Source organism: Pteropus vampyrus, unplaced genomic scaffold (assembly GCF_000151845.1).
Source record: "Pteropus vampyrus isolate Shadow unplaced genomic scaffold, Pvam_2.0 Scaffold201, whole genome shotgun sequence".
Lineage (NCBI taxonomy): Eukaryota > Metazoa > Chordata > Mammalia > Chiroptera > Pteropodidae > Pteropus > Pteropus vampyrus.
In genome coordinates this window covers 1,665,606-1,676,515 of record NW_011888982.1, presented here as the reverse complement: position 1 = coordinate 1,676,515, position 10,910 = coordinate 1,665,606, and positions in this window count along the sequence as shown.

The following is a 10,910-nucleotide window of genomic DNA, read 5'->3' as shown; positions in this document are numbered from 1 at the left end:
CAATACATACTTGTTTAATGGATGAATACGTGAATAAAATCTACCAAATAACTGTTATAGATAATTTAATTTTCAAATAGAAAATAGAGAATACCCATAACATAATCAAATGTTTTCTCATTGTTCTCAAAATTTCCTTCACTCAAATGTGCTTTAAAGGAGAATTACCTTAGATTAGAATTTAACTTAGGTTAGAATTTAGAATTAGGTTTCAAAGAATAATTCTTAGATCTGCTACTGATAATAATTTAAAATCTCTTGTCTTTTTTTAAATACTTTTTAATAAATATACTATATGTCATGCATAGAATATTCAATATATATGCTTCAAATTTTACCTTTTCTGAAATACATTGAGTTTAATTCTGCTGTATAATGTCACATAGTACCTGGACACAAGTAGATTAACACTAGGGTCCTACATGGTCTCCCAGTGTACCTGGTACCCTGGAGTCTGAATGTCATTAGTTTATCTTCTACACAGGCCTCTAATCCCTTACCCACAGAACAAACTCAGAAATAAAACACAGCTATCAGGGCAAATTACAGTAAAGTCAACTTAATAGCTTGCTTTCTGATATAAATCATCTATTTCAGTTTCTAGTGGTCCCTGAATCAGTAGCACTGGGGAAGTTAAAAATAAAAATTCTCAGGCTCCATCCCAGACATATCGAATCAGAAACTCCAGGTTTGGGTCCCGGAAACCTGAGTCTTAACAAGCTCTCTGGGTGATTCTGATGAATGCTCTGTTTGAAGAACCACTATTTTATAATACCTAAGGGTATTCAAAAAACAATATAGCCAGAGGATAGCATTAACAAGTGTTTGCATTCTATGAATTTCATTCTTAAATTTGTAGGATCTCTGTTGGCTTAATTATGTTACCCTCAAAGTTTGTGAGGTTCAGCAATCTAGAGGCTGTCAAATTATTCTTTACAAGGTAAAGGATAAATTGTTTCTTCTGGCCTCTTGTACTACTCCTACTGGGCCATCTTTGGATTTGGGAAGAAACATATACTTTGGGTAAAAGTTGCTAGTTTTGAGTGGAACTCAGAACAAGAGAAGGTTCAGCAACAGATCCAGACTGCTGTGCAAACTGTTCTGCCATTTGGGTCATTGGAGCAGCATACTTGATGGTTCTTAGAGCTCCACTGGCAGAGAGGGATGCTGTTTGTGCTATTGGTAGGAACCTCTAGGTTAATTATAGCCCAGGTTCTGAGTGAAATCATATAATATTTATCTTTCTCTGTCTGACTTATTTCACTCGACATAATATCTCTAGGTCCATCCATGTAATTACAAATGGTAGGATTTCATTTTTTTTAATGGCTGAGTACTATTACATTGTATGTATGAACCAAAATATTAAATTTGATATTTCTTACTTCATCAGTAATAAAATGAGCCCAAGAATATCTCCTTAACAAGGCTACTGCAAAAATTAAATAAAAGTTTAAATATAACATTTTCCAAAAATATTTATAAACTTTAAACTTAAATGAGAATTTAGTGTTTTATATGTGTATGTATTTTTATTTAATTTTTATTAAATTTCTTGGGGTGACATTGGTTAATAAAATTATGTAGGTTTCAAGTGTACAATTCAATAATGGATCATTTGTATATTGGATTGGATGTTCACTACCCAAAGTCAAATTTCCTTCCATCATCATATATTTGATACCCTTTACCCTTATCTACCTTCTCATTGTTCCCTTTCCTCCTCGTAACTATGAAGTTGTTATCTGCATTTATGATTTTTTTGTTTCTCTTGTTTGTTGCTTTCAGTTTTATATCTCATATATGAGTGAAATCATGAGTCTCAACTTTTTCTGTCTTATTTTGCTTAGCATGATTATCTCAAGATCCATCCATGTTACCACAAATGGCAGTATTTCATCTTTTCTTATGGCTGAGCAAAATTCAAGTGTATATATGTACCACATCTTCTTTATTTGATCATCTATCAAAGGACATCTTGGTTGTTTCTATGTCTTGGCCAGGATTTAGTATTTTAAATCCACTTTATAATATTATTTGCTAATTTTTGATAGAAATTGCATTAAACACTTTCATATAGTATCTATTTATTTTTTCCATAGCATGAGTTATGGTTTATGTGTCAAAGGTCTCACAGCTAGTGAATGATACCAAAAACCTCTGACCTCAGCAGTCTAATTTTAGAGCTATGACTATTAACACAACCTGCATATATTTTCTAAACATATTACAAAACCTCGCCACTTTAAGAAAAGCATTTATCATCCTAAGAGAAATCAATATCACAAAGTACCATTAGAATAAGAAAAATCTCAAATCGTTCTTGGTTTTGCTAATAATGAACACTCATAATGATTTCAAAATATTAGAGAAAAAAGGTTGAGAAGTTTCATTGGAATAAATAATTTCCATAAAAAAATCACAAATTCCATAAAAAAGATATTAAAATGTGAACTGAGAATATTTAAAACTTCTTTAAAAAAAATAGCAATGACACACTTTTACATTTGGAGTTCCAATGTATAATTTTTGTTTGCACTTAAGTCAGACAGAGAAAGACAGACACTGTATGATATTTATGTGTGGAATCTAAAAATGCCAACCTTGTAAAAACATAGAGTAAAATAATGGTTATCAGGTTCTGGAGGATGGGGGTATAGGAAAACTGTTGTTAAGGGTACAAACCTGCAACTGGGCGTAGAGATCTAATGCATAATATAATGAATATAGGCAAAATTATGGTATTACAGTCATTAAACATGGTACGAAATTAGACATAATTATTCCAACAACAAAAAATAATAATTATGTGATGTGGTAGGGGTGCTATCACTACGATGGCGATCAATACAATGTATAAATGTATCGAAACAATATATTGTATATCTTACATTTAAACAATGTTATATGTCAAATATATTTTAATTTTAAAAGTAGCAAAACTATGTATAAAATGTAATATAAATGATATTAAAATAATAAACATGTTAGGTTGGAAGATATATTAAATTGGGAGTAAAGGGGTAGAGACATAATATTAAATAGCCACTGGTCACCTCGGTAAGAATGATGTCAGATGGATAAAAACCTTTTTGTAACAGTTTCAGGAGAGAATAAAATGTAAAGATTTAGAAACATGGAATATTTACAACCACTTTTATTTTTATTTAATCCCCTCCCCCGCCACCACCACTTTTACCCCTGACCTATGGATGTTGCCATCTCTCCTTAAAAACTGAATCTCTGAAGACAGGTTGTCTCCACCTGGGGGTATGATCTGTGGCTCCACCTGGGGTGTGAACCCAGGCCCTCTAGAACTTTCTGCATGTAAAACAGACGTGCTAACCACTACATTATGGAGCCATCCCCTACAACCACTTTTAGAAGTTTGATATAGAGCTAAGCAGAAAGTTCAGGCTGATATTAGAGGGATAAATGGAATTAAAGGAGAGATTTTATTTCATTTAAGATATAACAATGTTTGTGTTAAGATAAAAATTAAAAAGAATAGAATACAGAGAAATAAATTGATGATAGATAAATAAGATGAAATTACAAGAGGAAATACTTAGGCTGATTAGGAAAGATGAATTTGAACCATTATAAAAGTGAAGAGTTATTGTCTAAGATGAGTATATATGTTTTACTCACAGGAATCGGGAATATGGTTTGAGACGCAGGTAGTTTGGTAGATTTCCAAGTGAATAGGTAATTTTCTTCTATTGATTCTATTGTAATAAAGTAAAAACAAGATTGTTGGATATAATGATAAAGGGGGAACTCTGCTGAAAGTTTGAGGGAGAATGAATATATAAATAGCCATGTCAGACAAATGATTACTGACAAGTAATAGTTATGATCTGATTGTGGTTTGAGGTCAAAATTTTAAAGTGAATTTATCCACATAATTATATGTTTTTCTTTAATCATATTCTGCTAATTGGATAAGCCGATAGAAATATGGCTTAACCCTAGTTAAATTTTTTTCCAAGTAAGTATTAGGAAAAGACAGAAAAGCCAAAAAAAAAAAAAAAAAAAAAGGTTGAGAATGTACAGTGATAATCACAATAGTGACTATATTGATGTATAATGGACTCCATGTTATATAAGGGCACAAAGGCATAAAGGATATAGACAATGATAGATTAGAAGTTCTCAACAAACTCAAGTAGAATAACTAGAGTAAGTAAATTGATAAGAGAGGGTATAGAATAAAATCACTAAGATTTTGGAGATAATACTATAAAATGCAACCCTGTTAAAGTGAATCCAGTCCTCACAACTAATCAGCCCAACGGTCATTTCATCCCATTAACATGCAAATAGCAACTATAACAGGAGAGCACACACAACCCATACAAGAGACACACCTGGAACACCCAGCTCAGGTGACCTGTGAGACTGGGCCACTGAGACTCATAGGAAACCTCCTACATAAGGTCATGCTACTAAGACCAGGAGACATAGTAGCCCAACTTTATTGCTAATACATAGGAACGAATGCAGGGAGGCAGCCAGAATTGAGAGAAAAAGAAACATGTCCAAAGAAAAGAACAGAATAAAGCTCCAGGAAAAAAAGCTTTACAAATGGAGTCAAGAAAAGAGCAAAACAAAAAAGAGTCAAGAAATCTACCAAATGCAGAATTCAAAACATAAGTTATTAGGATGCTCAATGAACATAGGGGAAGAACAGATGAACTTAATGAGAAGTTCAACAAAGAGATAGAAAACATAAAAATGGAGATAGAAAACATAAAAAAGAACCCATCAGATCTGAAGAATACCAAAACTGTAATGAAAACTACATTAGAGGAAATCAACAGTAGATTACTCGATGCAGAGGATTAAATCAGCAATTTAGAATTAAGGTAGCAGAAAACACCTAATCAGAATAGCAAAGAGGTAAAAGAGTCAAAAAAAAAAAAAATGAGGATAACTTACAAAGCCTCTGAGACAATATCAAGCATACCATAGGGGTATAAAAAGAGATGAGAACAAGCAAGAAATTGAAAACCTATTTCAAAAAATAATGACATAAAGCTTCCCTAACCTGGCAAAGGAAATAGACATAGATGCCCACAAGCACAAGATGAACCTAAATGGGCTCACACCAAGACACATAATAATTAAAATGTTAAAGGTTAAAGGCAAAGAGAGAATTTTATTTTATTTTATTTTATTATTAATTTATTGGGATAACATTGGTTAATACAAATATATAATTTTCAGATGTACATTACAATTTGACATCTATGTATTCTATTGTGTGATTACCACCCAAAGTCCGGTTTCCTTCAGTTACCAAATATTCTATCCACTTTACCCACTTCACCCTCCCCTAATCCCTTTATAATTGACCCCCTTTACCCTGTCTACCTCTTCCCTCCTCCACCACCCCCTACCCTCTCGTAACCACTAGTACATTGTCCATGTCCCTGAATTTCTGTTTGTCTTGTTCATTTATTGCTTTTAGGTTTATATCTCACATATAAGTGATATCATGTGATTTTCAACTTTTTCTGTCTGGCTTATTTCATTTAGCATGATAATCTCAAGGTCGAGTAATATTCTATTGTATATATATACCACAGCTTCTTTAGCCAATCATCTATCATGGGACACTTCAGTTGCTTCCTTGCCATGGCCACTGTGAATAGTGTTGTTATGAACATTGGTGTTCAAATATCTTTTCGGATATGAGTTTTCAAGTCTTTGGAGTAAATATCCAGTAGAGGGATTGCTGGATCATATGGTAGATCAATTCTTAGCTCTTGAGGAACTGCTCTACAGTTTTCTATAGTGGCTGTACAAATTTGCAGTCCCACCAGCAGTGTATGAGGGTTCCTTTTTCTCCACATCCTCTCCGACATTTGTTATTACTTGTCCTGTTGATTATAGCTATTCTAACAGGTGGGAGATGGTATCTCATTGTGGTTTTTACTTGCGTTTCCTTAATAGCTAGTGATGTTGAGCATCTTTTCATATATTTGTCAGCCATTCATATTTCCTCTAGGGAGAAGTGTCTGTTTAGGTCCTCTGCCCACTTTTTGAGTGGATCGTTTCTTTTTTTGTTGTTATTGAGTGGTATGAGTTCTTTGTATATTTTGAATATTAGGCCCTTATTGGAGGTGTTGCTTGCAAATGTATTTTCCCATTTGGATGGTTGTCTCTTTATCTTGTTGACAATTTCTTTTGCTGAGCAGAAGCTTTTTAGTTCCATGGAGTCCCATTCATTTATTTTTGCTTTTACTTCCCTTGCCTTTGAGGTCAAATTCATAAAACCATCTTTAAGTCCAAGGTCCTTGAGTTTCGTTCCTATGTTTTCTTCTATGCATTTTATTGTTTCAGGTCTTATATTCAGGTCCTTAACTCATTTTGAGTTAATTTTGGTGTGTGGTGATGTTAGACAACAGTCTAGTTTCATTCTTTTGCAGGTGGCCTTCCAATTTTCCCAGCACCATTTATTGAAGAGACTTTCTTTTATCCACTGTATGTTTTTGATTTTTTGTCAAAAATTATTTGCCCATATAAATATGGATTTACTTCTAGATTCTCGATTCTGTTCCACTGGTCCGTGTGTCTGTTTTGCTGCCAATACCATGCCATTTTGATTACTGTTGCTTTGTAGTATAATTTGAAGTCAGGCATAGTGATGCCTCCAGCCTCATTCTTTTTTCTCAGGATGGGTTTGGCAATTCAGGGTCTTTGTGCTTCCATATAAATCTGATGATTTTTTTGTTCTATTTCTTTAAAAAATGCCAATGAGATTTTGATGGAGATTGCATTAAATCTATATAATGCCTTAGATAATATGGTCATTTTAACTATATTGATTCTTCCAATCCAAGAACGCGAAATATCTTTCCATTACTTTGTATCTTCTTCAATTTCTTTTAATAGGGTCTTGTAGTTTTCATTATAGAGGTCTTTCACATGTTTCATTACATTTATTCCTAGGTTTTTATTCTTTTTGTTGCAATTGCTAAAGGAATTATTTTTTCCACTTCTTTTTATGATGCTTCATTATTTGACTATAGGAACGCTATGAATTTTTAAATGTTGATTTTGTATCCAGAGACTTTATTATATTTGCTGATTGTTTCTAGTAGTGTTCTTGTGGAGTCTTTAGGATTTTCTATATAGAGAATCATGTCATACACAAATAGTGACAGTTTGACTTCTTCATTTCCTATTTGGATGATTTTTATATTTTTCTCTTGCCTGGTTGCACTTGCTAGGATCTCCAATGTTAAGTTGAATTAGAATGGTGATAGTGGACAACCTTGCCTTTTTCCTGATCTTAAGGGAAGGTTTTTAGTTTTTCACCATTAAGAATAATGTTGGCTGAGGTTTTGTCATATATAGCCTTTATTATGTTAAGGTATTTTTCTTCTATACCAATTTTGTAAAGTGTTTTGATCATAAATGGATGCTGTATCTTGTCAAAGGCTATTTCTACATCTATTGATATGATCATATGATCCTTACTTTTTAATTGGTTTATGTGGTGTATCACATTAATTGATTTGCATATGTTGAACCATCCTTGTGCCCCTGGGATGAAGCCCACTTGATTGTGGTGTATAATCTTTTTAATATGTTGCTATATACAGTTCGATAGTATCTTATTTAGGATTTTTGCATTTGTGTTCATGGGAGGTATTTGTCTGTAGTTTTATTTTTTGTGTTATCTTTACCAGGTTTTGGTATCAGAGTAATATTGACCTCATAAAATGAGTTGAGAAGTATTGCCTACTCTCAGATTTTTTGGAAGAATTTGAGGAGAATAGATATTAAATCTTCTTTGAATGTTTGGTAGAATTCACTGGTGAAGCCAGCTAATTCCGGACTTTTACTTTTTGGCAGGTTTTTGATGATTGTTTCAATTTCCATACTGCTGATTGATCTATTTCGATTTTCCAGATCTTCTTGATTCAGATAGGAAGATTGTATTTTTCTAAGTACTGGTCCATTAATTCTAGGTTATTAAATTTGGCGTTATATATTTTTTCACAGTATTCTTGTATGATCTTTGTATTTCTGCAGTGTCTGTCATAATTCCCCCTCTTTTACCCCTGATTTTGTTTACTTGTTTCCTTTCTCTTCTTTCTTTAGTGAGTCTAGCCAGGGGTTTGCCAATTTTATTAACCTTCTCAAAGAACCAGCTCCTTGTTGTATTTATTTTTTCTATTTGTTTTTGTTTTTGTTTTCAATTTCATTTATTTCTCCTCTAATTTTGACGATTTCTTTCCTTCTGCTAACTTTAGACCTCATTTGTTCTTCCTTTTATAGTTTTCTAAGATGAAGCATTAGTTTGTTTATTTGGGCTCATTCTTGTATTTGGAGATAGGCCTGTAATGATATGAACTTTCCTCTTATGATCATTTTTGCTGTGTCCCAAAAGTTTTGATATGTTGTACTATCATTATCATTCATTTCTATGTATCTCATGAACTCACTTTTTATTTCTTCTCTAACCCAGTCATTCCACGTATTTGTGGTTCTTCCTGATTTCTTTTGGCAGTTGATCTCGAGTTTCAAAGCTTTATGATCAGAGACTATAGGTATGATTTCAACCCTCTTTTATTTGTTGAGGCTATTTCTGTGTCCCAGTATGTGGTTGATTCTTGAGAATGTTCCATTTGCACTAGAGAAGAATGTATAAGCAGCTGTTTGGGGAGGGAAGACTCTGTAAATGTCAATTATGTCCAGCTGTTCTAATATGTCATTTAAGGATGTTATTTCCTTATTGATTTTCTGTTTGGATGATCTGTCCATATCCAACAGTGGAGTATTTAGGTTTCCTACTATGATGGTGTTTTGGTCTGTTTTTCTCTTTAGTTCTGTTAGTAATTGCTTTACATGTTTTGGGGCTCCCTGATTGGGAGCGTAGATATTAACAAGTGCTATGTCTTCTTGGTGCGTGATTCCCTTTATCATTATGTAGTGTCCCCCAGTATCTTTCTTTACCTTTTTTATTTTGAAGTCTATTTCATCTGATATTAGTACCACTACTCCGCTTTTCTCTGAATGCCATTAGCTTAAAATATCTTTTTCACTCTTTCACTTTCAGTCTATGTTTGTCTTCGGAGCTGAGATGTTTCTCCTGGAGGCAGTATATCGTTAGGTTTTATTTTTTTGATCCATTCTGCAATTCTGTGCCTTTTTATTGATGAGTTTAGTCCATTTACATTTAGAGTGATTATTGAAATATGAGGTCTTATAGCCATTTTATCTTTTCCTTTCTGGTAGCTCGATGTTTCTATTTCTTCCTTGTTCTTGTGTTTCTATTTTCTTTATTTTGGCTGGCTTTTGTGGGTTTTGCCTCTGGTTCTTCTTGTTTAATGTTATATACTTTGGTTCTGAATCTTTGGTGTGTGGTTACCATTACGAATATGAAAAGGATTGTTATGTATATATACAGTTATCCATTTTCTTCTGCGTGTGCCTTATACCTTTTCCCTTTTTTCGTATTTGGATCTTTGAATTTCTCCTTTTCAGTCATTGTTGTCTCAATTTGTCCCTATGTATGCTGAATGTTCATTACTATCTTGTTATAGCAATTCTCTTCTTATTATTTAAGCTTATAATGCTCTGTTCTTAGTAAGAGTTGCACTGCTCTGTTTCTATTTACCTGATAGTCACTTTACCCCTAATTATGTATTTGTTTTGTTTTGTTTTGTTATTTTGTGTTAGGTGAGCTGTAGTGCAGGCCTTATAGTGGAGAATTCCAATTTTTGTATGTCTGGAAAGGTCTGAATTTCTCCTTCATATTTAAAGGAGAGTTTGGCTGGGTACATTATTCTAGGCTGGTAGTTCCTTTCATTTGATTGTTTAAATATTTGATTCCATTCTTTTCTGGCTTGTAAAGTTTACGCTGAGAAGTCCGATGATAATCTAATGGGTTTTCCCTTATAAGTTACCATCTTTTTTTCTCTGGCTGCCCTGAGAATTCTGTCTTCGTCAGTGATTTTTGATAGTTTTAATACAATGTGTCTTGGTGAAGGCTTTTTTGGGTTGATATAATTGGGTGTTCTGTTGGCTTCTTGAATTCTAAGCTCCAGCTCATTCCTTAGATTTGGGAAATTCTCGTCCACTATTTGTCTGAAAATACTTTCTAGTCTCAGCTCCTTTTCCTCGCCTTCAGTAAAGCCTATTATTCTTATGTTTCCTCTTCTAATAGTATCAGCTAGTTCTTGAATTTATCTTTTATTATTTTTCATTCTTTGGTTTCTCTCTTTTTTCTTCTGATTTATTTCTAGATTTCTGTCTTTGATATAACTGTTCCTTTCCTACATTTGGTCGACTCTATTTCCCAAGTTTGCAATTTCATTTTTTAACTCTTGCAGTGTGTTTTTCATCTCCAGAAGTTCTTTGTGGTTCCTTTTGAGGGTTTTAATCTCATTGCTCTGCCCATCTAGTTGTTTTTTTCAGTTCCTGAAATTGTTGATTTGAGTTATTTTGGATCTCATTGAGTTTTTTTAAGAAGTAGCATCTTGAATTCTCTGTCATTTAAGTCCCATATTTCTATATCTGTAAGCTTATTTTCTGGAGATTTTTCTTTCTTTCTGAGCTTCCATCTCACTTTGGTTGTTTGTGGTGTTTAATGGACTATTTCTCCACCTGGGTATTAACAAAAGTGCATTCTGTTGTTTTTCCAGAAAGATTTTTTATATAAAGGTCTCTCTTTAGCCTGCTGCAAAGAAGGCACTTAGGTGGTGTCTAAGCCTCTTGAATCCCTGCTTTATATGAAGCCTAAATGTCTTTTTTATTTTCTTGTAGAAATTAATCACACTTGCTACTTTCTGTTTTAGTTCCTGTCTGTGTTAGCAACAGTTTCGGTAGCATTTTCTCAGATTCCCCTGGGGCTCCACAGTGATTGGTATCAGAGGGTATGGGGGGAAGGCCCT